Source organism: Schistocerca serialis, chromosome 2 (assembly GCF_023864345.2).
Source record: "Schistocerca serialis cubense isolate TAMUIC-IGC-003099 chromosome 2, iqSchSeri2.2, whole genome shotgun sequence".
NCBI lineage: Eukaryota > Metazoa > Arthropoda > Insecta > Orthoptera > Acrididae > Schistocerca > Schistocerca serialis.
The window spans coordinates 1,068,833,240-1,068,859,566 of NC_064639.1; the positions used below are offsets into that span (position 1 = coordinate 1,068,833,240).

The window sequence follows — 26,327 nt, forward strand, 5'->3', positions numbered from 1 at the left end:
AGATATAAGTAAGCGGAGACGGCTTAATCCTGCCACGTAGATTGCTTTCCATAAGACGCACCTGAGAGTCTCATGGGCCGGTGGCCCGACATGCAGTTTGTCCTGCTGCATGGCTTACTTTCAGAGACTCGCAAGTTTATCGTAGTGCTGGGTTGTCGCGAAAGTGAAAAGTAGGGCCTGTCCGGGATTTGAACCCGGGACCTCCTGCACCCAAAGCAGGAATCATACACCTTGACCAACAGGCCGCACAAGTAAGCAAGTCTGCACCCCGCCACCTACTGAGATCTTGCCGCACTTGCTAGTTGCAGCATCCTAGCTGGACCATATTCTCAAAGAGGTTTCTTAATCTGACACCTACAACATGCGCTGTGCTGAACACCAGTGTATGTGAATGCTGAAAGAGCTGCTTGAGTTGTGTGACAGTATTTCGACCGTGTGAAGTGCAAATGTTATCGTGTCACAAACAATCCGCCCACTACGTAGCGTTCTGCGTCAGCACGCAGTTTTCGACAGTACTCTGTGTCCATAGCTGTTCTCATAGCTAGGTTGCTTCCAGCACAAAGCATCCGCCATACGAAAGTGGCTGTTTCGCGATTTTGATTACCTGATCCTTCGACATCACTTCATGTACGAATACTGGCAAGAATTCTCGCTACACTCGAAGGTGCTCCTTCCACTTCCAGCCTACTTGGTTGCTTCATTAGCCACGCAAACACTTCCTGAGGACCATACGTGTAATGACATCGCATCTTATGGGCTTAATTACATGATACGACTGAATTTAAGAGCGCTACAGGCATCCGGTTCCATGGTGTAATGGTTAGCGCTCTGGACTTTGAATCCAGCGATCCGAGTTCGAGTCTCGGTGGAACCTGACGCTGTGTTTTGCGATCGTTTCTAGAAATGTGTACGAGCCGGTGGTTGGAATTGTATATGCAGAAATTTAACTAGGATCATGAAATGCAAAATGTTAATAGCAGTCCACACGTGAATGGGGAGCGCTCCAAATGCTTATGCTTTTGCTACTAGGATTAATAACGGGACGTAAGGGGTTCAACTGCGAGAAGACGACCTCAGCTGTTCCTCCCCGCAGGAAAGACATCTCACCGTTTTGGGTGCTGCATGCGCATGCATTTACCAAACTTGCATGCGATGTACTAGTTCCTGGGGAACGAATAGAATCGTTGTACGTGCCAGTCTTTACGTATAGATATAAGTAAGCGGAGACGGCTTAATCCTGCCACGTAGATTGCTTTCCATAAGACGCACCTGAGAGTCTCATGGGCCGGTGGCCCGACATGCAGTTTGTCCTGCTGCATGGCTTACTTTCAGAGACTCGCAAGTTTATCCTAGTGCTGGGTTGTCGCGAAAGTGAAAAGTAGGGCCTGTCCGGGATTTGAACCCGGGACCTCCTGCACCCAAAGCAGGAATCATACACCTTGACCAACAGGCCGCACAAGTAAGCAAGTCTGCACCCCGCCACCTACTGAGATCTTGCCGCACTTGCTAGTTGCAGCATCCTAGCTGGACCATATTCTCAAAGAGGTTTCTTAATCTGACACCTACAACATGCGCTGTGCTGAACACCAGTGTATGTGAATGCTGAAAGAGCTGCTTGAGTTGTGTGACAGTATTTCGACCGTGTGAAGTGCAAATGTTATCGTGTCACAAACAATCCGCCCACTACGTAGCGTTCTGTGTCAGCACGCAGTTTTCGACAGTACTCTGTGTCCATAGCTGTTCTCATAGCTAGGTTGCTTCCAGCACAAAGCATCCGCCATACGAAAGTGGCTGTTTCGCGATTTTGATTACCTGATCCTTCGACATCACTTCATGTACGAATACTGGCAAGAATTCTCGCTACACTCGAAGGTGCTCCTTCCACTTCCAGCCTACTTGGTTGCTTCATTAGCCACGCAAACACTTCCTGAGGACCATACGTGTAATGACATCGCATCTTATGGGCTTAATTACATGATACGACTGAATTTAAGAGCGCTACAGGCATCCGGTTCCATGGTGTAATGGTTAGCACTCTGGACTTTGAATCCAGCGATCCGAGTTCGAGTCTCGGTGGAACCTGACGCTGTGTTTTGCGATCGTTTCTAGAAATGTGTACGAGCCGGTGGTTGGAATTGTATATGCAGAAATTTAACTAGGATCATGAAATGCAAAATGTTAATAGCAGTCCACACGTGAATGGGGAGCGCTCCAAATGCTTATGCTTTTGCTACTAGGATTAATAACGGGACGTAAGGGGTTCAACTGCGAGAAGACGACCTCAGCCGTTCCTCCCCGCAGGAAAGACATCTCACCGTTTTGGGTGCTGCATGCGCATGCATTTACCAAACTTGCATGCGATGTACTAGTTCCTGGGGAACGAATAGAATCGTTGTACGTGCCAGTCTTTACGTATAGATATAAGTAAGCGGAGACGGCTTAATCCTGCCACGTAGATTGCTTTCCATAAGACGCACCTGAGAGTCTCATGGGCCGGTGGCCCGACATGCAGTTTGTCCTGCTGCATGGCTTACTTTCAGAGACTCGCAAGTTTATCGTAGTGCTGGGTTGTCGCGAAAGTGAAAAGTAGGGCCTGTCCGGGATTTGAACCCGGGACCTTTTGCACCCAAAGCAGGAATCATACACCTTGACCAACAGGCCGCACAAGTAAGCAAGTCTGCACCCCGCCACCTACTGAGATCTTGCCGCACTTGCTAGTTGCAGCATCCTAGCTGGACCATATTCTCAAAGAGGTTTCTTAATCTGACACCTACAACATGCGCTGTGCTGAACACCAGTGTATGTGAATGCTGAAAGAGCTGCTTGAGTTGTGTGACAGTATTTCGACCGTGTGAAGTGCAAATGTTATCGTGTCACGAACAATCCGCCCACTACGTAGCGTTCTGTGTCAGCACGCAGTTTTCGACAGTACTCTGTGTCCATAGCTGTTCTCATAGCTAGGTTGCTTCCAGCACAAAGCATCCGCCATACGAAAGTGGCTGTTTCGCGAGTTTGATTACCTGATCCTTCGACATCACTTCATGTACGAATACTGGCAAGAATTCTCGCTACACTCGAAGGTGCTCCTTCCACTTCCAGCCTACTTGGTTGCTTCATTAGCCACGCAAACACTTCCTGAGGACCATACGTGTAATGACATCGCATCTTATGGGCTTAATTACATGATACGACTGAATTTAAGAGCGCTGCAGGCATCCGGTTCCATGGTGTAATGGTTAGCACTCTGGACTTTGAATCCAGCGATCCGAGTTCGAGTCTCGGTGGAACCTGACGCTGTGTTTTGCGATCGTTTCTAGAAATGTGTACGAGCCGGTGGTTGGAATTGTATATGCAGAAATTTAACTAGGATCATGAAATGCAAAATGTTAATAGCAGTCCACACGTGAATGGGGAGCGCTCCAAATGCTTATGCTTTTGCTACTAGGATTAATAACGGGACGTAAGGGGTTCAACTGCGAGAAGACGACCTCAGCTGTTCCTCCCCGCAGGAAAGACATCTCACCGTTTTGGGTGCTGCATGCGCATGCATTTACCAAACTTGCATGCGATGTACTAGTTCCTGGGGAACGAATAGAATCGTTGTACGTGCCAGTCTTTACGTATAGATATAAGTAAGCGGAGACGGCTTAATCCTGCCACGTAGATTGCTTTCCATAAGACGCACCTGAGAGTCTCATGGGCCGGTGGCCCGACATGCAGTTTGTCCTGCTGCATGGCTTACTTTCAGAGACTCGCAAGTTTATCCTAGTGCTGGGTTGTCGCGAAAGTGAAAAGTAGGGCCTGTCCGGGATTTGAAAACGGGACCTCCTGCACCCAAAGCAGGAATCATACACCTTGACCAACAGGCCGCACAAGTAAGCAAGTCTGCACCCCGCCACCTACTGAGATCTTGCCGCACTTGCTACTTGCAGCATCCTAGCTGGACCATATTCTCAAAGAGGTTTCTTAATCTGACACCTACAACATGCGCTGTGCTGAACACCAGTGTATGTGAATGCTGAAAGAGCTGCTTGAGTTGTGTGACAGTATTTCGACCGTGTGAAGTGCAAATGTTATCGTGTCACAAACAATCCGCCCACTACGTAGCGTTCTGCGTCAGCACGCAGTTTTCGACAGTACTCTGTGTCCATAGCTGTTCTCATAGCTAGGTTGCTTCCAGCACAAAGCATCCGCCATACGAAAGTGGCTGTTTCGCGATTTTGATTACCTGATCCTTCGACATCACTTCATGTACGAATACTGGCAAGAATTCTCGCTACACTCGAAGGTGCTCCTTCCACTTCCAGCCTACTTGGTTGCTTCATTAGCCACGCAAACACTTCCTGAGGACCATACGTGTAATGACATCGCATCTTATGGGCTTAATTACATGATACGACTGAATTTAAGAGCGCTACAGGCATCCGGTTCCATGGTGTAATGGTTAGCACTCTGGACTTTGAATCCAGCGATCCGAGTTCGAGTCTCGGTGGAACCTGACGCTGTGTTTTGCGATCGTTTCTAGAAATGTGTACGAGCCGGTGGTTGGAATTGTATATGCAGAAATTTAACTAGGATCATGAAATGCAAAATGTTAATAGCAGTCCACACGTGAATGGGGAGCGCTCCAAATGCTTATGCTTTTGCTACTAGGATTAATAACGGGACGTAAGGGGTTCAACTGCGAGAAGACGACCTCAGCTGTTCCTCCCCGCAGGAAAGACATCTCACCGTTTTGGGTGCTGCATGCGCATGCATTTACCAAACTTGCATGCGATGTACTAGTTCCTGGGGAACGAATAGAATCGTTGTACGTGCCAGTCTTTACGTATAGATATAAGTAAGCGGAGACGGCTTAATCCTGCCACGTAGATTGCTTTCCATAAGACGCACCTGAGAGTCTCATGGGCCGGTGGCCCGACATGCAGTTTGTCCTGCTGCATGGCTTACTTTCAGAGACTCGCAAGTTTATCCTAGTGCTGGGTTGTCGCGAAAGTGAAAAGTAGGGCCTGTCCGGGATTTGAAAACGGGACCTCCTGCACCCAAAGCAGGAATCATACACCTTGACCAACAGGCCGCACAAGTAAGCAAGTCTGCACCCCGCCACCTACTGAGATCTTGCCGCACTTGCTACTTGCAGCATCCTAGCTGGACCATATTCTCAAAGAGGTTTCTTAATCTGACACCTACAACATGCGCTGTGCTGAACACCAGTGTATGTGAATGCTGAAAGAGCTGCTTGAGTTGTGTGACAGTATTTCGACCGTGTGAAGTGCAAATGTTATCGTGTCACAAACAATCCGCCCACTACGTAGCGTTCTGCGTCAGCACGCAGTTTTCGACAGTACTCTGTGTCCATAGCTGTTCTCATAGCTAGGTTGCTTCCAGCACAAAGCATCCGCCATACGAAAGTGGCTGTTTCGCGATTTTGATTACCTGATCCTTCGACATCACTTCATGTACGAATACTGGCAAGAATTCTCGCTACACTCGAAGGTGCTCCTTCCACTTCCAGCCTACTTGGTTGCTTCATTAGCCACGCAAACACTTCCTGAGGACCATACGTGTAATGACATCGCATCTTATGGGCTTAATTACATGATACGACTGAATTTAAGAGCGCTACAGGCATCCGGTTCCATGGTGTAATGGTTAGCACTCTGGACTTTGAATCCAGCGATCCGAGTTCGAGTCTCGGTGGAACCTGACGCTGTGTTTTGCGATCGTTTCTAGAAATGTGTACGAGCCGGTGGTTGGAATTGTATATGCAGAAATTTAACTAGGATCATGAAATGCAAAATGTTAATAGCAGTCCACACGTGAATGGGGAGCGCTCCAAATGCTTATGCTTTTGCTACTAGGATTAATAACGGGACGTAAGGGGTTCAACTGCGAGAAGACGACCTCAGCTGTTCCTCCCCGCAGGAAAGACATCTCACCGTTTTGGGTGCTGCATGCGCATGCATTTACCAAACTTGCATGCGATGTACTAGTTCCTGGGGAACGAATAGAATCGTTGTACGTGCCAGTCTTTACGTATAGATATAAGTAAGCGGAGACGGCTTAATCCTGCCACGTAGATTGCTTTCCATAAGACGCACCTGAGAGTCTCATGGGCCGGTGGCCCGACATGCAGTTTGTCCTGCTGCATGGCTTACTTTCAGAGACTCGCAAGTTTATCCTAGTGCTGGGTTGTCGCGAAAGTGAAAAGTAGGGCCTGTCCGGGATTTGAACCCGGGACCTCCTGCACCCAAAGCAGGAATCATACACCTTGACCAACAGGCCGCACAAGTAAGCAAGTCTGCACCCCGCCACCTACTGAGATCTTGCCGCACTTGCTAGTTGCAGCATCCTAGCTGGACCATATTCTCAAAGAGGTTTCTTAATCTGACACCTACAACATGCGCTGTGCTGAACACCAGTGTATGTGAATGCTGAAAGAGCTGCTTGAGTTGTGTGACAGTATTTCGACCGTGTGAAGTGCAAATGTTATCGTGTCACAAACAATCCGCCCACTACGTAGCGTTCTGTGTCAGCACGCAGTTTTCGACAGTACTCTGTGTCCATAGCTGTTCTCATAGCTAGGTTGCTTCCAGCACAAAGCATCCGCCATACGAAAGTGGCTGTTTCGCGATTTTGATTACCTGATCCTTCGACATCACTTCATGTACGAATACTGGCAAGAATTCTCGCTACACTCGAAGGTGCTCCTTCCACTTCCAGCCTACTTGGTTGCTTCATTAGCCACGCAAACACTTCCTGAGGACCATACGTGTAATGACATCGCATCTTATGGGCTTAATTACATGATACGACTGAATTTAAGAGCGCTACAGGCATCCGGTTCCATGGTGTAATGGTTAGCACTCTGGACTTTGAATCCAGCGATCCGAGTTCGAGTCTCGGTGGAACCTGACGCTGTGTTTTGCGATCGTTTCTAGAAATGTGTACGAGCCGGTGGTTGGAATTGTATATGCAGAAATTTAACTAGGATCATGAAATGCAAAATGTTAATAGCAGTCCACACGTGAATGGGGAGCGCTCCAAATGCTTATGCTTTTGCTACTAGGATTAATAACGGGACGTAAGGGGTTCAACTGCGAGAAGACGACCTCAGCTGTTCCTCCCCGCAGGAAAGACATCTCACCGTTTTGGGTGCTGCATGCGCATGCATTTACCAAACTTGCATGCGATGTACTAGTTCCTGGGGAACGAATAGAATCGTTGTACGTGCCAGTCTTTACGTATAGATATAAGTAAGCGGAGACGGCTTAATCCTGCCACGTAGATTGCTTTCCATAAGACGCACCTGAGAGTCTCATGGGCCGGTGGCCCGACATGCAGTTTGTCCTGCTGCATGGCTTACTTTCAGAGACTCGCAAGTTTATCGTAGTGCTGGGTTGTCGCGAAAGTGAAAAGAAGGGCCTGTCCGGGATTTGAACCCGGGACCTCCTGCACCCAAAGCAGGAATCATACCCCTAGACCAACAGGCCGCACAAGTAAGCAAGTCTGCACCCCGCCACGTACTGAGATCTTGCCGCACTTGCTAGTTGCAGCATCCTAGCTGGACCATATTCTCAAAGAGGTTTCTTAATCTGACACCTACAACATGCGCTGTGCTAAACACCAGTGTATGTGAATGCTGAAAGAGCTGCTTGAGTTGTGTGACAGTATTTCGACCGTGTGTAGTGCCAATGTTATCGTGTCACGAACAATCCGCCCACTACGTAGCGTTCTGTGTCAGCACACAGTTTTCGACAGTACTCTGTGTCCATAGCTGTTTTCATAGCTAGGCTGCTTCCAGCACAAAGCATCCGCCATACGAAAGTGGCTGTTTCGCGATTTTGATTACCTGATCCTTCGACATCACTTCATGTACGAATACTGGCAAGAATTCTCGCTACATTCGAAAGTGCTCCTTCCACTTCCAGCCTACTTGGTTGCCTCATTAGCCACGCAAACACTTCCTGAGGACCATACGTGTAATGACATCGCATCTTATGGGCTTAATTACATGATACCACTGAATTTAAGAGCGCTATAGGCATCCGGTTCCATGGTGTAATGGTTAGCACTCTGGACTTTGAATCCAGCGATCCGAGTTCGAGTCTCGGTGGAACCTGACGCTGTGTTTTGCGATCGTTTCTAGAAATGTGTACGAGCCGGTGGTTGGAATTGTATATGCAGAAATTTAACTAGGATCATGAAATGCAAAATGTTAACAGCAGTCCACACGTGAATGGGGAGCGTTCTAAATGCTTACGCTTTTGCTACTAGGATTAATAACGGGACGTAAGGGGTTCAACTGCGAGAAGACGACCTCAGCTGTTCCTCCCCGCAGGAAAGACATCTCACCGTTTTGGGTGCTGCATGCGCATGCATTTACCAAACTTGCATGCGATGTACTAGTTCCTGGGGAACGAATAGAATCGTTGTACGTGCCAGTCTTTACGTATAGATATAAGTAAGCGGAGACGGCTTAATCCTGCCACGTAGATTGCTTTCCATAAGACGCACCTGAGAGTCTCATGGGCCGGTGGCCCGACATGCAGTTTGTCCTGCTGCATGGCTTACTTTCAGAGACTCGCAAGTTTATCGTAGTGCTGGGTTGTCGCGAAAGTGAAAAGTAGGGCCTGTCCGGGATTTGAACCCGGGACCTCCTGCACCCAAAGCAGGAATCATACACCTTGACCAACAGGCCGCACAAGTAAGCAAGTCTGCACCCCGCCACCTACTGAGATCTTGCCGCACTTGCTAGTTGCAGCATCCTAGCTGGACCATATTCTCAAAGAGGTTTCTTAATCTGACACCTACAACATGCGCTGTGCTGAACACCAGTGTATGTGATGCTGAAAGAGCTGCTTGAGTTGTGTGACAGTATTTCGACCGTGTGAAGTGCAAATGTTGTCGTGTCACGAACAATCCGCCCACTACGTAGCGTTCTGTGTCAGCACGCAGTTTTCGACAGTACTCTGTGTCCATAGCTGTTCTCATAGCTAGGTTGCTTCCAGCACAAAGCATCCGCCATACGAAAGTGGCTGTTTCGCGATTTTGATTACCTGATCCTTCGACATCACTTCATGTACGAATACTGGCAAGAATTCTCGCTACATTCGAAGGTGCTCCTTCCACTTCCAGCCTACTTGGTTGCTTCATTAGCCACGCAAACACTTCCTGAGGACCATACGTGTAATGACATCGCATCTTATGGGCTTAATTACATGATACCACTGAATTTAAGAGCGCTACAGGCATCCGGTTCCATGGTGTAATGGTTAGCACTCTGGACTTTGAATTCAGCAATCCGAGTTCGAGTCTCGGTGGAACCTGACGCTGTGTTTTGCGATCGTTTCTAGAAATGTGTACGAGCCGGTGGTTGGAATTGTATATGCAGAAATTTAACTAGGATCATCAAATGCAAAATGTTAATAGCAGTCCACACGTGAATGGGGAGCGCTCCAAATGCTTACGCTTTTGCTACTAGGATTAATAACGGGACGTAAGGGGTTCAACTGCGAGAAGACGACCTCAGCTGTTCCTCCCCGCAGGAAAGACATCTCACCGTTTTGGGTGCTGCATGCGCATGCATTTACCAAACTTGCATGCGATGTACTAGTTCCTGGGGAACGAATAGAATCGTTGTACGTGCCAGTCTTTACGTATAGATATAAGTAAGCGGAGACGGCTTAATCCTGCCACGTAGATTGCTTTCCATAAGACGCACCTGAGAGTCTCATGGGCCGGTGGCCCGACATGCAGTTTGTCCTGCTGCATGGCTTACTTTCAGAGACTCGCAAGTTTATCGTAGTGCTGGGTTGTCGCGAAAGTGAAAAGTAGGGCCTGTCCGGGATTTGAACCCGGGACCTCCTGCACCCAAAGCAGGAATCATACACCTTGACCAACAGGCCGCACAAGTAAGCAAGTCTGCACCCCGCCACCTACTGAGATCTTGCCGCACTTGCTAGTTGCAGCATCCTAGCTGGACCATATTCTCAAAGAGGTTTCTTAATCTGACACCTACAACATGCGCTGTGCTGAACACCAGTGTATGTGATGCTGAAAGAGCTGCTTGAGTTGTGTGACAGTATTTCGACCGTGTGAAGTGCAAATGTTGTCGTGTCACGAACAATCCGCCCACTACGTAGCGTTCTGTGTCAGCACGCAGTTTTCGACAGTACTCTGTGTCCATAGCTGTTCTCATAGCTAGGTTGCTTCCAGCACAAAGCATCCGCCATACGAAAGTGGCTGTTTCGCGATTTTGATTACCTGATCCTTCGACATCACTTCATGTACGAATACTGGCAAGAATTCTCGCTACATTCGAAGGTGCTCCTTCCACTTCCAGCCTACTTGGTTGCTTCATTAGCCACGCAAACACTTCCTGAGGACCATACGTGTAATGACATCGCATCTTATGGGCTTAATTACATGATACCACTGAATTTAAGAGCGCTACAGGCATCCGGTTCCATGGTGTAATGGTTAGCACTCTGGAATTTGAATCCAGCGATCCGAGTTCGAGTCTCGGTGGAACCTGACGCTGTGTTTTGCGATCGTTTCTAGAAATGTGTACGAGCCGGTGGTTGGAATTGTATATGCAGAAATTTAACTAGGATCATGAAATGCAAAATGTTAATAGCAGTCCACACGTGAATGGGGAGCGCTCCAAATGCTTATGCTTTTGCTACTAGGATTAATAACGGGACGTAAGGGGTTCAACTGCGAGAAGACGACCTCAGCTGTTCCTCCCCGCAGGAAAGACATCTCACCGTTTTGGGTGCTGCATGCGCATGCATTTACCAAACTTGCATGCGATGTACTAGTTCCTGGGGAACGAATAGAATCGTTGTACGTGCCAGTCTTTACGTATAGATATAAGTAAGCGGAGACGGCTTCATCCTGCCACGTAGATTGCTTTCCATAAGACGCACCTGAGAGTCTCATGGGCCGGTGGCCCGACATGCAGTTTGTCCTGCTGCATGGCTTACTTTCAGAGACTCGCAAGTTTATCGTAGTGCTGGGTTGTCGCGAAAGTGAAAAGTAGGGCCTGTCCGGGATTTGAACCCGGGACCTCCTGCACCCAAAGCAGGAATCATACCCCTAGACCAACAGGCCGCACAAGTAAGCAAGTCTGCACCCCGCCACCTACTGAGATCTTGCCGCACTTGCTAGTTGCAGCATCCTAGCCGGACCATATTCTCAAAGAGGTTTCTTAATCTGACACCTACAACATGCGCTGTGCTGAACACCAGTGTATGTGAATGCTGAAAGAGCTGCTTGAGTTGTGTGACAGTATTTCGACCGTGTGAAGTGCAAATGTTATCGTGTCACGAACAATCCGCCCACTACGTAGCGTTCTGTGTCAGCACACAGTTTTCGACAGTACTCTGTGTCCATAGCTGTTCTCATAGCTAGGTTGCTTCCAGCACAAAGCATCCGCCATACGAAAGTGGCTGTTTCGCGATTTTGATTACCTGATCCTACGACATCACTTCATGTACGAATACTGGCAAGAATTCTCGCTACATTCGAAGGTGCTCCTTCCACTTCCAGCCTACTTGGTTGCTTCATTAGCCACGCAAACACTTCCTGAGGACCATACGTGTAATGACATCGCATCTTATGGGCTTAATTACATGATACCACTGAATTTAAGAGCGCTACAGGCATCCGGTTCCATGGTGTAATGGTTAGCACTCTGGACTTTGAATCCAGCGATCCGAGTTCGAGTCTCGGTGGAACCTGACGCTGTGTTTTGCGATCGTTTCTAGAAATGTGTACGAGCCGGTGGTTGGAATTGTATATGCAGAAATTTAACTAGGATCATGAAATGCAAAATGTTAATAGCAGTCCACACGTGAATGGGGAGCGCTCCAAATGCTTATGCTTTTGCTACTAGGATTAATTACGGGACGTAAGGGGTTCAACTGCGAGAAGACGACCTCAGCTGTTCCTCCCCGCAGGAAAGACATCTCACCGTTTTGGGTGCTGCATGCGCAGGCATTTACCAAACTTGCATGCGATGTACTAGTTCCTGGGGAACGAATAGAATCGTTGTACGTGCCAGTCTTTACGTATAGATATAAGTAAGCGGAGACGGCTTAATCCTGCCACGTAGATTGCTTTCCATAAGACGCACCTGAGAGTCTCATGGGCCGGTGGCCCGACATGCAGTTTGTCCTGCTGCATGGCTTACTTTCAGAGACTCGCAAGTTTATCGTAGTGCTGGGTTGTCGCGAAAGTGAAAAGTAGGGCCTGTCCGGGATTTGAACCCGGGACCTCCTGCACCCAAAGCAGGAATCATACCCCTAGACCAACAGGCCGCACAAGTAAGCAAGTCTGCACCCCGCCACCTACTGAGATCTTGCCGCACTTGCTAGTTGCAGCATCCTAGCCGGACCATATTCTCAAAGAGGTTTCTTAATCTGACACCTACAACATGCGCTGTGCTGAACACCAGTGTATGTGAATGCTGAAAGAGCTGCTTGAGTTGTGTGACAGTATTTCGACCGTGTGTGGTGCAAATGTTATCGTGTCACGAACAATCCGCCCACTACGTAGCGTTCTGTGTCAGCACGCAGTTTTCGACAGTACTCTGTGTCCATAGCTGTTTTCATAGCTAGGTTGCTTCCAGCACAAAGCATCCGCCATACGAAAGTGGCTGTTTCGCGATTTTGATTACCTGATCCTTCGACATCACTTCATGTACGAATACTGGCAAGAATTCTCGCTACATTCGAAGGTGCTCCTTCCACTTCCAGCCTACTTGGTTGCTTCATTAGCCACGCAAACACTTCCTGAGGACCATACGTGTAATGACATCGCATCTTATGGGCTTAATTACATGATACCACTGAATTTAAGAGCGCTACAGGCATCCGGTTCCATGGTGTAATGGTTAGCACTCTGGACTTTGAATCCAGCGATCCGAGTTCGAGTCTCGGTGGAACCTGACGCTGTGTTTTGCGATCGTTTCTAGAAATGTGTACGAGCCGGTGGTTGGAATTGTATATGCAGAAATTTAACTAGGATCATGAAATGCAAAATGTTAATAGCAGTCCACACGTGAATGGGGAGCGCTCCAAATGCTTATGCTTTTGCTACTAGGATTAATAACGGGACGTAAGGGGTTCAACTGCGAGAAGACGACCTCAGCTGTTCCTCCCCGCAGGAAAGACATCTCACCGTTTTGGGTGCTGCATGCGCATGCATTTACCAAACTTGCATGCGATGTACTAGTTCCTGGGGAACGAATAGAATCGTTGTACGTGCCAGTCTTTACGTATAGATATAAGTAAGCGGAGACGGCTTAATCCTGCCACGTAGATTGCTTTCCATAAGACGCACCTGAGAGTCTCATGGGCCGGTGGCCCGACATGCAGTTTGTCCTGCTGCATGGCTTACTTTCAGAGACTCGCAAGTTTATCGTAGTGCTGGGTTGTCGCGAAAGTGAAAAGAAGGGCCTGTCCGGGATTTGAACCCGGGACCTCCTGCACCCAAAGCAGGAATCATACCCCTAGACCAACAGGCCGCACAAGTAAGCAAGTCTGCACCCCGCCACGTACTGAGATCTTGCCGCACTTGCTAGTTGCAGCATCCTAGCTGGACCATATTCTCAAAGAGGTTTCTTAATCTGACACCTACAACATGCGCTGTGCTAAACACCAGTGTATGTGAATGCTGAAAGAGCTGCTTGAGTTGTGTGACAGTATTTCGACCGTGTGTAGTGCCAATGTTATCGTGTCACGAACAATCCGCCCACTACGTAGCGTTCTGTGTCAGCACACAGTTTTCGACAGTACTCTGTGTCCATAGCTGTTTTCATAGCTAGGCTGCTTCCAGCACAAAGCATCCGCCATACGAAAGTGGCTGTTTCGCGATTTTGATTACCTGATCCTTCGACATCACTTCATGTACGAATACTGGCAAGAATTCTCGCTACATTCGAAAGTGCTCCTTCCACTTCCAGCCTACTTGGTTGCCTCATTAGCCACGCAAACACTTCCTGAGGACCATACGTGTAATGACATCGCATCTTATGGGCTTAATTACATGATACCACTGAATTTAAGAGCGCTACAGGCATCCGGTTCCATGGTGTAATGGTTAGCACTCTGGACCTTGAATCCAGCGATCCGAGTTGGAGTCTCGGTGGAACCTGACGCTGTGTTTTGCGATCGTTTCTAGAAATGTGTACGAGCCGGTGGTTGGAATTGTATATGCAGAAATTTAACTAGGATCATGAAATGCAAAATGTTAACAGCAGTCCACACGTGAATGGGGAGCGTTCTAAATGCTTACGCTTTTGCTACTAGGATTAATAACGGGACGTAAGGGGTTCAACTGCGAGAAGACGACCTCAGCTGTTCCTCCCCGCAGGAAAGACATCTCACCGTTTTGGGTGCTGCATGCGCATGCATTTACCAAACTTGCATGCGATGTACTAGTTCCTGGGGAACGAATAGAATCGTTGTACGTGCCAGTCTTTACGTATAGATATAAGTAAGCGGAGACGGCTTAATCCTGCCACGTAGATTGCTTTCCATAAGACGCACCTGAGAGTCTCATGGGCCGGTGGCCCGACATGCAGTTTGTCCTGCTGCATGGCTTACTTTCAGAGACTCGCAAGTTTATCGTAGTGCTCGGTTGTCGCGAAAGTGAAAAGTAGGGCCTGTCCGGGATTTGAACCCGGGACCTCCTGCACCCAAAGCAGGAATCATACACCTTGACCAACAGGCCGCACAAGTAAGCAAGTCTGCACCCCGCCACCTACTGAGATCTTGCCGCACTTGCTAGTTGCAGCATCCTAGCTGGACCATATTCTCAAAGAGGTTTCTTAATCTGACACCTACAACATGCGCTGTGCTGAACACCAGTGTATGTGATGCTGAAAGAGCTGCTTGAGTTGTGTGACAGTATTTCGACCGTGTGAAGTGCAAATGTTGTCGTGTCACGAACAATCCGCCCACTACGTAGCGTTCTGTGTCAACACGCAGTTTTCGACAGTACTCTGTGTCCATAGCTGTTCTCATAGCTAGGTTGCTTCCAGCACAAAGCATCCGCCATACGAAAGTGGCTGTTTCGCGATTTTGATTACCTGATCCTTCGACATCACTTCATGTACGAATACTGGCAAGAATTCTCGCTACATTCGAAGGTGCTCCTTCCACTTCCAGCCTACTTGGTTGCTTCATTAGCCACGCAAACACTTCCTGAGGACCATACGTGTAATGACATCGCATCTTATGGGCTTAATTACATGATACCACTGAATTTAAGAGCGCTACAGGCATCCGGTTCCATGGTGTAATGGTTAGCACTCTGGACTTTGAATCCAGCAATCCGAGTTCGAGTCTCGGTGGAACCTGACGCTGTGTTTTGCGATCGTTTCTAGAAATGTGTACGAGCCGGTGGTTGGAATTGTATATGCAGAAATTTAACTAGGATCATCAAATGCAAAATGTTAATAGCAGTCCACACGTGAATGGGGAGCGCTCCAAATGCTTACGCTTTTGCTACTAGGATTAATAACGGGACGTAAGGGGTTCAACTGCGAGAAGACGACCTCAGCTGTTCCTCCCCGCAGGAAAGACATCTCACCGTTTTGGGTGCTGCATGCGCATGCATTTACCAAACTTGCATGCGATGTACTAGTTCCTGGGGAACGAATAGAATCGTTGTACGTGCCAGTCTTTACGTATAGATATAAGTAAGCGGAGACGGCTTAATCCTGCCACGTAGATTGCTTTCCATAAGACGCACCTGAGAGTCTCATGGGCCGGTGGCCCGACATGCAGTTTGTCCTGCTGCATGGCTTACTTTCAGAGACTCGCAAGTTTATCGTAGTGCTGGGTTGTCGCGAAAGTGAAAAGTAGGGCCTGTCCGGGATTTGAACCCGGGACCTCCTGCACCCAAAGCAGGAATCATACACCTTGACCAACAGGCCGCACAAGTAAGCAAGTCTGCACCCCGCCACCTACTGAGATCTTGCCGCACTTGCTAGTTGCAGCATCCTAGCTGGACCATATTCTCAAAGAGGTTTCTTAATCTGACACCTACAACATGCGCTGTGCTGAACACCAGTGTATGTGATGCTGAAAGAGCTGCTTGAGTTGTGTGACAGTATTTCGACCGTGTGAAGTGCAAATGTTGTCGTGTCACGAACAATCCGCCCACTACGTAGCGTTCTGTGTCAGCACGCAGTTTTCGACAGTACTCTGTGTCCATAGCTGTTCTCATAGCTAGGTTGCTTCCAGCACAAAGCATCCGCCATACGAAAGTGGCTGTTTCGCGATTTTGATTACCTGATCCTTCGACATCACTTCATGTACGAATACTGGCAAGAATTCTCGCTACATTCGAAGGTGCTCCTTCCACTTCCAGCCTACTTGGTTGCTTCTTTAGCCACATAAACACTTCCTGAGGACCATACGTGTAATGACATCGCATCTTATGGGCTTAATTACATGATACGACTGAATTTAAGAGCGCTACAGGCATCCGGTTCCATGGTGTAATGGTTAGCACTCTGGACTTTGAATCCAGCGATCCGAGTTCGAGTCTCGGTGGAACCTGACGCTGTGTTTTGCGATCGTTTCTAGAAATGTGTACGAGCCGGTGGTTGGAATTGTATGTGCAGAAATTTAACTAGGATCATGAAATGCAAAATGTTAATAGCAGCCCACACGTGAATGGGGAGCGCTCCAAATTCTTATGCTTTTGCTACTAGGATTAATAACGGGACGTAAGGGGTTCAACTGCGAGAAGACAACCTCAGCTGTTCCTCCCCGTAGGAAAGACATCTCACCGTTTTGGGTGCTGCATGCGCATGCATTTACCAAACTTGCATGAGATGTACTAGTTCCTGGGGAACGAATAGAATCGTTGTACGTGCCAGTCTTTACGTATAGATATAAGTAAGCGGAGACGGCTTAATCCTGCCACGTAGATTGCTTTCCATAAGACGCACCTGAGAGTCACATGGGCCGGTGCCCCGACATGCAGTTTGTCCTGCTGCATGGCTTACTTTCAGAGACTCGCAAGTTTATCGTAGTGCTGGGTTGTCGCGAAAGTGAAAAGAAGGGCCTGTCCGGGATTTGAACCCGGGACCTCCTGCACCCAAAGCAGGAATCATACCCCTAGACCAACAGGCCGCACAAGTAAGCAAGTCTGCACCCCGCCACGTACTGAGATCTTGCCGCACTTGCTAGTTGCAGCATCCTAGCTGGACCATATTCTCAAAGAGGTTTCTTAATCTGACACCTACAACATGCGCTGTGCTAAACACCAGTGTATGTGAATGCTGAAAGAGCTGCTTGAGTTGTGTGACAGTATTTCGACCGTGTGTAGTGCCAATGTTATCGTGTCACGAACAATCCGCCCACTACGTAGCGTTCTGTGTCAGCACACAGTTTTCGACAGTACTCTGTGTCCATAGCTGTTTTCATAGCTAGGCTGCTTCCAGCACAAAGCATCCGCCATACGAAAGTGGCTGTTTCGCGATTTTGATTACCTGATCCTTCGACATCACTTCATGTACGAATACTGGCAAGAATTCTCGCTACATTCGAAAGTGCTCCTTCCACTTCCAGCCTACTTGGTTGCCTCATTAGCCACGCAAACACTTCCTGAGGACCATACGTGTAATGACATCGCATCTTATGGGCTTAATTACATGATACCACTGAATTTAAGAGCGCTACAGGCATCCGGTTCCATGGTGTAATGGTTAGCACTCTGGACCTTGAATCCAGCGATCCGAGTTGGAGTCTCGGTGGAACCTGACGCTGTGTTTTGCGATCGTTTCTAGAAATGTGTACGAGCCGGTGGTTGGAATTGTATATGCAGAAATTTAACTAGGATCATGAAATGCAAAATGTTAACAGCAGTCCACACGTGAATGGGGAGCGTTCTAAATGCTTACGCTTTTGCTACTAGGATTAATAACGGGACGTAAGGGGTTCAACTGCGAGAAGACGACCTCAGCTGTTCCTCCCCGCAGGAAAGACATCTCACCGTTTTGGGTGCTGCATGCGCATGCATTTACCAAACTTGCATGCGATGTACTAGTTCCTGGGGAACGAATAGAATCGTTGTACGTGCCAGTCTTTACGTATAGATATAAGTAAGCGGAGACGGCTTAATCCTGCCACGTAGATTGCTTTCCATAAGACGCACCTGAGAGTCTCATGGGCCGGTGGCCCGACATGCAGTTTGTCCTGCTGCATGGCTTACTTTCAGAGACTCGCAAGTTTATCGTAGTGCTCGGTTGTCGCGAAAGTGAAAAGTAGGGCCTGTCCGGGATTTGAACCCGGGACCTCCTGCACCCAAAGCAGGAATCATACACCTTGACCAACAGGCCGCACAAGTAAGCAAGTCTGCACCCCGCCACCTACTGAGATCTTGCCGCACTTGCTAGTTGCAGCATCCTAGCTGGACCATATTCTCAAAGAGGTTTCTTAATCTGACACCTACAACATGCGCTGTGCTGAACACCAGTGTATGTGATGCTGAAAGAGCTGCTTGAGTTGTGTGACAGTATTTCGACCGTGTGAAGTGCAAATGTTGTCGTGTCACGAACAATCCGCCCACTACGTAGCGTTCTGTGTCAACACGCAGTTTTCGACAGTACTCTGTGTCCATAGCTGTTCTCATAGCTAGGTTGCTTCCAGCACAAAGCATCCGCCATACGAAAGTGGCTGTTTCGCGATTTTGATTACCTGATCCTTCGACATCACTTCATGTACGAATACTGGCAAGAATTCTCGCTACATTCGAAGGTGCTCCTTCCACTTCCAGCCTACTTGGTTGCTTCATTAGCCACGCAAACACTTCCTGAGGACCATACGTGTAATGACATCGCATCTTATGGGCTTAATTACATGATACCACTGAATTTAAGAGCGCTACAGGCATCCGGTTCCATGGTGTAATGGTTAGCACTCTGGACTTTGAATCCAGCAATCCGAGTTCGAGTCTCGGTGGAACCTGACGCTGTGTTTTGCGATCGTTTCTAGAAATGTGTACGAGCCGGTGGTTGGAATTGTATATGCAGAAATTTAACTAGGATCATCAAATGCAAAATGTTAATAGCAGTCCACACGTGAATGGGGAGCGCTCCAAATGCTTACGCTTTTGCTACTAGGATTAATAACGGGACGTAAGGGGTTCAACTGCGAGAAGACGACCTCAGCTGTTCCTCCCCGCAGGAAAGACATCTCACCGTTTTGGGTGCTGCATGCGCATGCATTTACCAAACTTGCATGCGATGTACTAGTTCCTGGGGAACGAATAGAATCGTTGTACGTGCCAGTCTTTACGTATAGATATAAGTAAGCGGAGACGGCTTAATCCTGCCACGTAGATTGCTTTCCATAAGACGCACCTGAGAGTCTCATGGGCCGGTGGCCCGACATGCAGTTTGTCCTGCTGCATGGCTTACTTTCAGAGACTCGCAAGTTTATCGTAGTGCTGGGTTGTCGCGAAAGTGAAAAGTAGGGCCTGTCCGGGATTTGAACCCGGGACCTCCTGCACCCAAAGCAGGAATCATACACCTTGACCAACAGGCCGCACAAGTAAGCAAGTCTGCACCCCGCCACCTACTGAGATCTTGCCGCACTTGCTAGTTGCAGCATCCTAGCTGGACCATATTCTCAAAGAGGTTTCTTAATCTGACACCTACAACATGCGCTGTGCTGAACACCAGTGTATGTGATGCTGAAAGAGCTGCTTGAGTTGTGTGACAGTATTTCGACCGTGTGAAGTGCAAATGTTGTCGTGTCACGAACAATCCGCCCACTACGTAGCGTTCTGTGTCAGCACGCAGTTTTCGACAGTACTCTGTGTCCATAGCTGTTCTCATAGCTAGGTTGCTTCCAGCACAAAGCATCCGCCATACGAAAGTGGCTGTTTCGCGATTTTGATTACCTGATCCTTCGACATCACTTCATGTACGAATACTGGCAAGAATTCTCGCTACATTCGAAGGTGCTCCTTCCACTTCCAGCCTACTTGGTTGCTTCTTTAGCCACATAAACACTTCCTGAGGACCATACGTGTAATGACATCGCATCTTATGGGCTTAATTACATGATACGACTGAATTTAAGAGCGCTACAGGCATCCGGTTCCATGGTGTAATGGTTAGCACTCTGGACTTTGAATCCAGCGATCCGAGTTCGAGTCTCGGTGGAACCTGACGCTGTGTTTTGCGATCGTTTCTAGAAATGTGTACGAGCCGGTGGTTGGAATTGTATGTGCAGAAATTTAACTAGGATCATGAAATGCAAAATGTTAATAGCAGCCCACACGTGAATGGGGAGCGCTCCAAATGCTTATGCTTTTGCTACTAGGATTAATAACGGGACGTAAGGGGTTCAACTGCGAGAAGACGACCTCAGCTGTTCCTCCCCGCAGGAAAGACATCTCACCGTTTTGGGTGCTGCATGCGCATGCATTTACCAAACTTGCATGCGATGTACTAGTTCCTGGGGAACGAATAGAATCGTTGTACGTGCCAGTCTTTACGTATAGATATAAGTAAGCGGAGACGGCTTAATCCTGCCACGTAGATTGCTTTCCATAAGACGCACCTGAGAGTCTCATGGGCCGGTGGCCCGACATGCAGTTTGTCCTGCTGCATGGCTTACTTTCAGAGACTCGCAAGTTTATCGTAGTGCTGGGTTGTCGCGAAAGTGAAAAGAAGGGCCTGTCCGGGATTTGAACCCGGGACCTCCTGCACCCAAAGCAGGAATCATACCCCTAGACCAACAGGCCGCACAAGTAAGCAAGTCTGCACCCCGCCACGTACTGAGATCTTGCCGCACTTGCTAGTTGCAGCATCCTAGCTGGACCATATTCTCAAAGAGGTTTCTTAATCTGACACCTACAACATGCGCTGTGCTAAACACCAGTGTATGTGAATGCTGAAAGAGCTGCTTGAGTTGTGTGACAGTATTTCGACCGTGTGTAGTGCCAATGTTATCGTGTCACGAACAATCCGCCCACTACGTAGCGTTCTGTGTCAGCACACAGTTTTCGACAGTACTCTGTGTCCATAGCTGTTTTCATAGCTAGGCTGCTTCCAGCACAAAGCATCCGCCATACGAAAGTGGCTGTTTCGCGATTTTGATTACCTGATCCTTCGACATCACTTCATGTACGAATACTGGCAAGAATTCTCGCTACATTCGAAAGTGCTCCTTCCACTTCCAGCCTACTTGGTTGCCTCATTAGCCACGCAAACACTTCCTGAGGACCATACGTGTAATGACATCGCATCTTATGGGCTTAATTACATGATACCACTGAATTTAAGAGCGCTACAGGCATCCGGTTCCATGGTGTAATGGTTAGCACTCTGGACCTTGAATCCAGCGATCCGAGTTGGAGTCTCGGTGGAACCTGACGCTGTGTTTTGCGATCGTTTCTAGAAATGTGTACGAGCCGGTGGTTGGAATTGTATATGCAGAAATTTAACTAGGATCATGAAATGCAAAATGTTAACAGCAGTCCACACGTGAATGGGGAGCGTTCTAAATGCTTACGCTTTTGCTACTAGGATTAATAACGGGACGTAAGGGGTTCAACTGCGAGAAGACGACCTCAGCTGTTCCTCCCCGCAGGAAAGACATCTCACCGTTTTGGGTGCTGCATGCGCATGCATTTACCAAACTTGCATGCGATGTACTAGTTCCTGGGGAACGAATAGAATCGTTGTACGTGCCAGTCTTTACGTATAGATATAAGTAAGCGGAGACGGCTTAATCCTGCCACGTAGATTGCTTTCCATTAGACGCACCTGAGAGTCTCATGGGCCGGTGGCCCGACATGCAGTTTGTCCTGCTGCATGGCTTACTTTCAGAGACTCGCAAGTTTATCGTAGTGCTCGGTTGTCGCGAAAGTGAAAAGTAGGGCCTGTCCGGGATTTGAACCCGGGACCTCCTGCACCCAAAGCAGGAATCATACACCTTGACCAACAGGCCGCACAAGTAAGCAAGTCTGCACCCCGCCACCTACTGAGATCTTGCCGCACTTGCTAGTTGCAGCATCCTAGCTGGACCATATTCTCAAAGAGGTTTCTTAATCTGACACCTACAACATGCGCTGTGCTGAACACCAGTGTATGTGATGCTGAAAGAGCTGCTTGAGTTGTGTGACAGTATTTCGACCGTGTGAAGTGCAAATGTTGTCGTGTCACGAACAATCCGCCCACTACGTAGCGTTCTGTGTCAACACGCAGTTTTCGACAGTACTCTGTGTCCATAGCTGTTCTCATAGCTAGGTTGCTTCCAGCACAAAGCATCCGCCATACGAAAGTGGCTGTTTCGCGATTTTGATTACCTGATCCTTCGACATCACTTCATGTACGAATACTGGCAAGAATTCTCGCTACATTCGAAGGTGCTCCTTCCACTTCCAGCCTACTTGGTTGCTTCATTAGCCACGCAAACACTTCCTGAGGACCATACGTGTAATGACATCGCATCTTATGGGCTTAATTACATGATACCACTGAATTTAAGAGCGCTACAGGCATCCGGTTCCATGGTGTAATGGTTAGCACTCTGGACTTTGAATCCAGCAATCCGAGTTCGAGTCTCGGTGGAACCTGACGCTGTGTTTTGCGATCGTTTCTAGAAATGTGTACGAGCCGGTGGTTGGAATTGTATATGCAGAAATTTAACTAGGATCATCAAATGCAAAATGTTAATAGCAGTCCACACGTGAATGGGGAGCGCTCCAAATGCTTACGCTTTTGCTACTAGGATTAATAACGGGACGTAAGGGGTTCAACTGCGAGAAGACGACCTCAGCTGTTCCTCCCCGCAGGAAAGACATCTCACCGTTTTGGGTGCTGCATGCGCATGCATTTACCAAACTTGCATGCGATGTACTAGTTCCTGGGGAACGAATAGAATCGTTGTACGTGCCAGTCTTTACGTATAGATATAAGTAAGCGGAGACGGCTTAATCCTGCCACGTAGATTGCTTTCCATAAGACGCACCTGAGAGTCTCATGGGCCGGTGGCCCGACATGCAGTTTGTCCTGCTGCATGGCTTACTTTCAGAGACTCGCAAGTTTATCGTAGTGCTGGGTTGTCGCGAAAGTGAAAAGTAGGGCCTGTCCGGGATTTGAACCCGGGACCTCCTGCACCCAAAGCAGGAATCATACACCTTGACCAACAGGCCGCACAAGTAAGCAAGTCTGCACCCCGCCACCTACTGAGATCTTGCCGCACTTGCTAGTTGCAGCATCCTAGCTGGACCATATTCTCAAAGAGGTTTCTTAATCTGACACCTACAACATGCGCTGTGCTGAACACCAGTGTATGTGATGCTGAAAGAGCTGCTTGAGTTGTGTGACAGTATTTCGACCGTGTGAAGTGCAAATGTTGTCGTGTCACGAACAATCCGCCCACTACGTAGCGTTCTGTGTCAGCACGCAGTTTTCGACAGTACTCTGTGTCCATAGCTGTTCTCATAGCTAGGTTGCTTCCAGCACAAAGCATCCGCCATACGAAAGTGGCTGTTTCGCGATTTTGATTACCTGATCCTTCGACATCACTTCATGTACGAATACTGGCAAGAATTCTCGCTACATTCGAAGGTGCTCCTTCCACTTCCAGCCTACTTGGTTGCTTCTTTAGCCACATAAACACTTCCTGAGGACCATACGTGTAATGACATCGCATCTTATGGGCTTAATTACATGATACGACTGAATTTAAGAGCGCTACAGGCATCCGGTTCCATGGTGTAATGGTTAGCACTCTGGACTTTGAATCCAGCGATCCGAGTTCGAGTCTCGGTGGAACCTGACGCTGTGTTTTGCGATCGTTTCTAGAAATGTGTACGAGCCGGTGGTTGGAATTGTATGTGCAGAAATTTAACTAGGATCATGAAATGCAAAATGTTAATAGCAGCCCACACGTGAATGGGGAGCGCTCCAAATTCTTATGCTTTTGCTACTAGGATTAATAACGGGACGTAAGGGGTTCAACTGCGAGAAGACAACCTCAGCTGTTCCTCCCCGTAGGAAAGACATCTCACCGTTTTGGGTGCTGCATGCGCATGCATTTACCAAACTTGCATGAGATGTACTAGTTCCTGGGGAACGAATAGAATCGTTGTACGTGCCAGTCTTTACGTATAGATATAAGTAAGCGGAGACGGCTTAATCCTGCCACGTAGATTGCTTTCCATAAGACGCACCTGAGAGTCACATGGGCCGGTGCCCCGACATGCAGTTTGTCCTGCTGCATGGCTTACTTTCAGAGACTCGCAAGTTTATCGTAGTGCTGGGTTGTCGCGAAAGTGAAAAGTAGGGCCTGTCCGGGATTTGAACCCGGAACCTCCTGCACCCAAAGCAGGAATCATACCCCTAGGCCAACAGGCCGCACAAGTAAGCAGGTCTGCACCCCTCCACCTACTGAGATCTTGCCGCACTTGCTAGTTGCAGCATCCTAGCTGGACCATATTCTCAAAGAGGTTTCTTAATCTGACACCTACCACAAGCGCTGTGCTGAACACCAGTGTATGTGAATGCTGAAAGAGCTGCTTGAGTTGTGTGACAGTATTTCGACCGTGTGAAGTGCAAATGTTATCGTGACACTAACAATCCGCCCACTACGTAGCGTTCTGTGTCAGCACGCAGTTTTCGACAGTACTCTGTGTCCATAGCTGTTTTCATAGCTAGGCTGCTTCCAGCACAAAGCATCCGCCATACGAAAGTGGCTGTTTCGCGATTTTGATTACCTGATCCTTCGACATCACTTCATGTACGAATACTGGCAAGAATTCTCGCTACATTCTAAGGTGCTCCTTCCACTTCCAGCCTACTTGGTTGCTTCATTAGCCCTGCAAACACTTCCTGAGGACCATACGTGTAATAACATTGCATCTTATCGGCTTAATTACATGATACCACTCAATTTAAGAGCGCTACAGGCATCCGGTTCCATGGTGTAATGGTTAGCACTCTGGACTTTGAATCCAGCGATCCGAGTTCGAGTCTCGGTGGAACCTGACGCTGTGTTTTGCGATCGTTTCTAGAAATGTGTACGAGCCGGTGGTTGGAATTGTATATGCAGAAATTTAACTAGGATCATGAAATGCAAAATGTTAATACCAGTCCACACGTGAATGGGGAGCGCTCCAAATGCTTATGCTTTTGCTACTAGGATTAATAACGGGACGTAAGGGGTTCAACTGCGAGAAGACGACCTCAGCTGTTCCTCCCCGCAGGAAAGACATCTCACCGTTTTGGGTGCTGCATGCGCATCCATTTACCAAACTTGCATGCGATGTACTAGTTCCTGGGGAACGAATAGAATCGTTGTACGTGCCAGTCTTTACGTATAGATATAAGTAAGCGGAGACGGCTTAATCCTGCCACGTAGATTGCTTTCCATAAGACGCACCTGAGAGTCTCATGGGCCGGTGGCCCGACATGCAGTTTGTCCTGCTGCATGGCTTACTTTCAGAGACTCGCAAGTTTATCGTAGTGCTGGGTTGTCGCGAAAGTGAAAAGTAGGGCCTGTCCGGGATTTGAACCCGGGACCTCCTGCACCCAAAGCAGGAATCATACCCCTAGACCAACAGGCCGCACAAGTAAGCAAGTCTGCACCCCGCCACCTACTGAGATCTTGCCGCACTTGCTAGTTGCAGCATCCTAGCCGGACCATATTCTCAAAGAGGTTTCTTAATCTGACACCTACAACATGCGCTGTGCTGAACACCAGTGTATGTGAATGCTGAAAGAGCTGCTTGAGTTGTGTGACAGTATTTAGACCGTGTGAAGTGCAAATGTTATCGTGACACGAACAATCCGCCCACTACGTAGCGTTCTGTGTCAGCACGCAGTTTTCGACAGTACTCTGTGTCCATAGCTGTTTTCATAGCTAGGCTGCTTCCAGCACAAAGCATCCGCCATACGAAAGTGGCTGTTTCGCGATTTTGATTACCTGATCCTTCGACATCACTTCATGTACGAATACTGGCAAGAATTCTCGCTACATTCGAAGGTGCTCCTTCCACCTCCAGCCTACTTGGTTGCTTCATTAGCCACGCAAACACTTCCTGAGGACCATACGTGTAATAACATCGCATCTTATCGGCTTAATTAGATGATACCACTGAATTTAAGAGCGCTACATGCATCCGGTTCCATGGTGTAATGGTTAGCACTCTGGACTTTGAATTCAGCGATCCGAGTTCGAGTCTCAGTGGATCCTGACGCTGTGTTTTGCGATCGTTTCTAGAAATGTGTACGAGCCGGTGGTTGGAATTGTATATGCAGAAATTTAACTAGGATCATGAAATGCAAA

The 26,327-nt window shown here is 48.2% G+C and overlaps 29 non-coding genes across 29 annotated transcripts; 21 read left to right on the forward strand and 8 right to left on the reverse strand.

Moving 5' to 3' along the window:
- Positions 1-802: 802 nt before the first annotated feature.
- Positions 803-874, forward strand: Trnaq-uug (transfer RNA glutamine (anticodon UUG)). The gene has a single exon. It is a non-coding gene; the product is annotated as a tRNA-Gln (tRNA).
- Positions 875-2,010: 1,136 nt separating this feature from the next.
- On the forward strand, positions 2,011-2,082 carry Trnaq-uug (transfer RNA glutamine (anticodon UUG)). Its single transcript has one exon. It is a non-coding gene; the product is annotated as a tRNA-Gln (tRNA).
- A 1,136-nt stretch (positions 2,083-3,218) lies between these two features.
- Positions 3,219-3,290, forward strand: Trnaq-uug (transfer RNA glutamine (anticodon UUG)). Its single transcript has one exon. It is a non-coding gene; the product is annotated as a tRNA-Gln (tRNA).
- A 1,136-nt stretch (positions 3,291-4,426) lies between these two features.
- Trnaq-uug (transfer RNA glutamine (anticodon UUG)) lies at positions 4,427-4,498 on the forward strand. Its single transcript has one exon. It is a non-coding gene; the product is annotated as a tRNA-Gln (tRNA).
- Positions 4,499-5,634: 1,136 nt separating this feature from the next.
- Positions 5,635-5,706, forward strand: Trnaq-uug (transfer RNA glutamine (anticodon UUG)). The gene has a single exon. It is a non-coding gene; the product is annotated as a tRNA-Gln (tRNA).
- A 1,136-nt stretch (positions 5,707-6,842) lies between these two features.
- Trnaq-uug (transfer RNA glutamine (anticodon UUG)) lies at positions 6,843-6,914 on the forward strand. Its single transcript has one exon. It is a non-coding gene; the product is annotated as a tRNA-Gln (tRNA).
- A 507-nt stretch (positions 6,915-7,421) lies between these two features.
- Positions 7,422-7,493, reverse strand: Trnap-ugg (transfer RNA proline (anticodon UGG)). Its single transcript has one exon. It is a non-coding gene; the product is annotated as a tRNA-Pro (tRNA).
- A 557-nt stretch (positions 7,494-8,050) lies between these two features.
- Trnaq-uug (transfer RNA glutamine (anticodon UUG)) lies at positions 8,051-8,122 on the forward strand. The gene has a single exon. It is a non-coding gene; the product is annotated as a tRNA-Gln (tRNA).
- A 1,135-nt stretch (positions 8,123-9,257) lies between these two features.
- Positions 9,258-9,329, forward strand: Trnaq-uug (transfer RNA glutamine (anticodon UUG)). Its single transcript has one exon. It is a non-coding gene; the product is annotated as a tRNA-Gln (tRNA).
- Positions 9,330-10,464: 1,135 nt separating this feature from the next.
- Positions 10,465-10,536, forward strand: Trnaq-uug (transfer RNA glutamine (anticodon UUG)). The gene has a single exon. It is a non-coding gene; the product is annotated as a tRNA-Gln (tRNA).
- A 507-nt stretch (positions 10,537-11,043) lies between these two features.
- Positions 11,044-11,115, reverse strand: Trnap-ugg (transfer RNA proline (anticodon UGG)). The gene has a single exon. It is a non-coding gene; the product is annotated as a tRNA-Pro (tRNA).
- A 557-nt stretch (positions 11,116-11,672) lies between these two features.
- Trnaq-uug (transfer RNA glutamine (anticodon UUG)) lies at positions 11,673-11,744 on the forward strand. Its single transcript has one exon. It is a non-coding gene; the product is annotated as a tRNA-Gln (tRNA).
- Positions 11,745-12,251: 507 nt separating this feature from the next.
- Trnap-ugg (transfer RNA proline (anticodon UGG)) lies at positions 12,252-12,323 on the reverse strand. The gene has a single exon. It is a non-coding gene; the product is annotated as a tRNA-Pro (tRNA).
- Positions 12,324-12,880: 557 nt separating this feature from the next.
- On the forward strand, positions 12,881-12,952 carry Trnaq-uug (transfer RNA glutamine (anticodon UUG)). Its single transcript has one exon. It is a non-coding gene; the product is annotated as a tRNA-Gln (tRNA).
- Positions 12,953-13,459: 507 nt separating this feature from the next.
- On the reverse strand, positions 13,460-13,531 carry Trnap-ugg (transfer RNA proline (anticodon UGG)). Its single transcript has one exon. It is a non-coding gene; the product is annotated as a tRNA-Pro (tRNA).
- Positions 13,532-14,088: 557 nt separating this feature from the next.
- On the forward strand, positions 14,089-14,160 carry Trnaq-uug (transfer RNA glutamine (anticodon UUG)). Its single transcript has one exon. It is a non-coding gene; the product is annotated as a tRNA-Gln (tRNA).
- A 1,135-nt stretch (positions 14,161-15,295) lies between these two features.
- Trnaq-uug (transfer RNA glutamine (anticodon UUG)) lies at positions 15,296-15,367 on the forward strand. The gene has a single exon. It is a non-coding gene; the product is annotated as a tRNA-Gln (tRNA).
- Positions 15,368-16,502: 1,135 nt separating this feature from the next.
- On the forward strand, positions 16,503-16,574 carry Trnaq-uug (transfer RNA glutamine (anticodon UUG)). Its single transcript has one exon. It is a non-coding gene; the product is annotated as a tRNA-Gln (tRNA).
- A 507-nt stretch (positions 16,575-17,081) lies between these two features.
- On the reverse strand, positions 17,082-17,153 carry Trnap-ugg (transfer RNA proline (anticodon UGG)). Its single transcript has one exon. It is a non-coding gene; the product is annotated as a tRNA-Pro (tRNA).
- Positions 17,154-17,710: 557 nt separating this feature from the next.
- Trnaq-uug (transfer RNA glutamine (anticodon UUG)) lies at positions 17,711-17,782 on the forward strand. Its single transcript has one exon. It is a non-coding gene; the product is annotated as a tRNA-Gln (tRNA).
- A 1,135-nt stretch (positions 17,783-18,917) lies between these two features.
- Trnaq-uug (transfer RNA glutamine (anticodon UUG)) lies at positions 18,918-18,989 on the forward strand. Its single transcript has one exon. It is a non-coding gene; the product is annotated as a tRNA-Gln (tRNA).
- Positions 18,990-20,124: 1,135 nt separating this feature from the next.
- On the forward strand, positions 20,125-20,196 carry Trnaq-uug (transfer RNA glutamine (anticodon UUG)). Its single transcript has one exon. It is a non-coding gene; the product is annotated as a tRNA-Gln (tRNA).
- A 507-nt stretch (positions 20,197-20,703) lies between these two features.
- Trnap-ugg (transfer RNA proline (anticodon UGG)) lies at positions 20,704-20,775 on the reverse strand. Its single transcript has one exon. It is a non-coding gene; the product is annotated as a tRNA-Pro (tRNA).
- Positions 20,776-21,332: 557 nt separating this feature from the next.
- Trnaq-uug (transfer RNA glutamine (anticodon UUG)) lies at positions 21,333-21,404 on the forward strand. The gene has a single exon. It is a non-coding gene; the product is annotated as a tRNA-Gln (tRNA).
- Positions 21,405-22,539: 1,135 nt separating this feature from the next.
- Trnaq-uug (transfer RNA glutamine (anticodon UUG)) lies at positions 22,540-22,611 on the forward strand. The gene has a single exon. It is a non-coding gene; the product is annotated as a tRNA-Gln (tRNA).
- A 1,135-nt stretch (positions 22,612-23,746) lies between these two features.
- On the forward strand, positions 23,747-23,818 carry Trnaq-uug (transfer RNA glutamine (anticodon UUG)). Its single transcript has one exon. It is a non-coding gene; the product is annotated as a tRNA-Gln (tRNA).
- A 507-nt stretch (positions 23,819-24,325) lies between these two features.
- On the reverse strand, positions 24,326-24,397 carry Trnap-ugg (transfer RNA proline (anticodon UGG)). Its single transcript has one exon. It is a non-coding gene; the product is annotated as a tRNA-Pro (tRNA).
- A 557-nt stretch (positions 24,398-24,954) lies between these two features.
- Trnaq-uug (transfer RNA glutamine (anticodon UUG)) lies at positions 24,955-25,026 on the forward strand. Its single transcript has one exon. It is a non-coding gene; the product is annotated as a tRNA-Gln (tRNA).
- Positions 25,027-25,533: 507 nt separating this feature from the next.
- Trnap-ugg (transfer RNA proline (anticodon UGG)) lies at positions 25,534-25,605 on the reverse strand. The gene has a single exon. It is a non-coding gene; the product is annotated as a tRNA-Pro (tRNA).
- Positions 25,606-26,327: the final 722 nt, after the last annotated feature.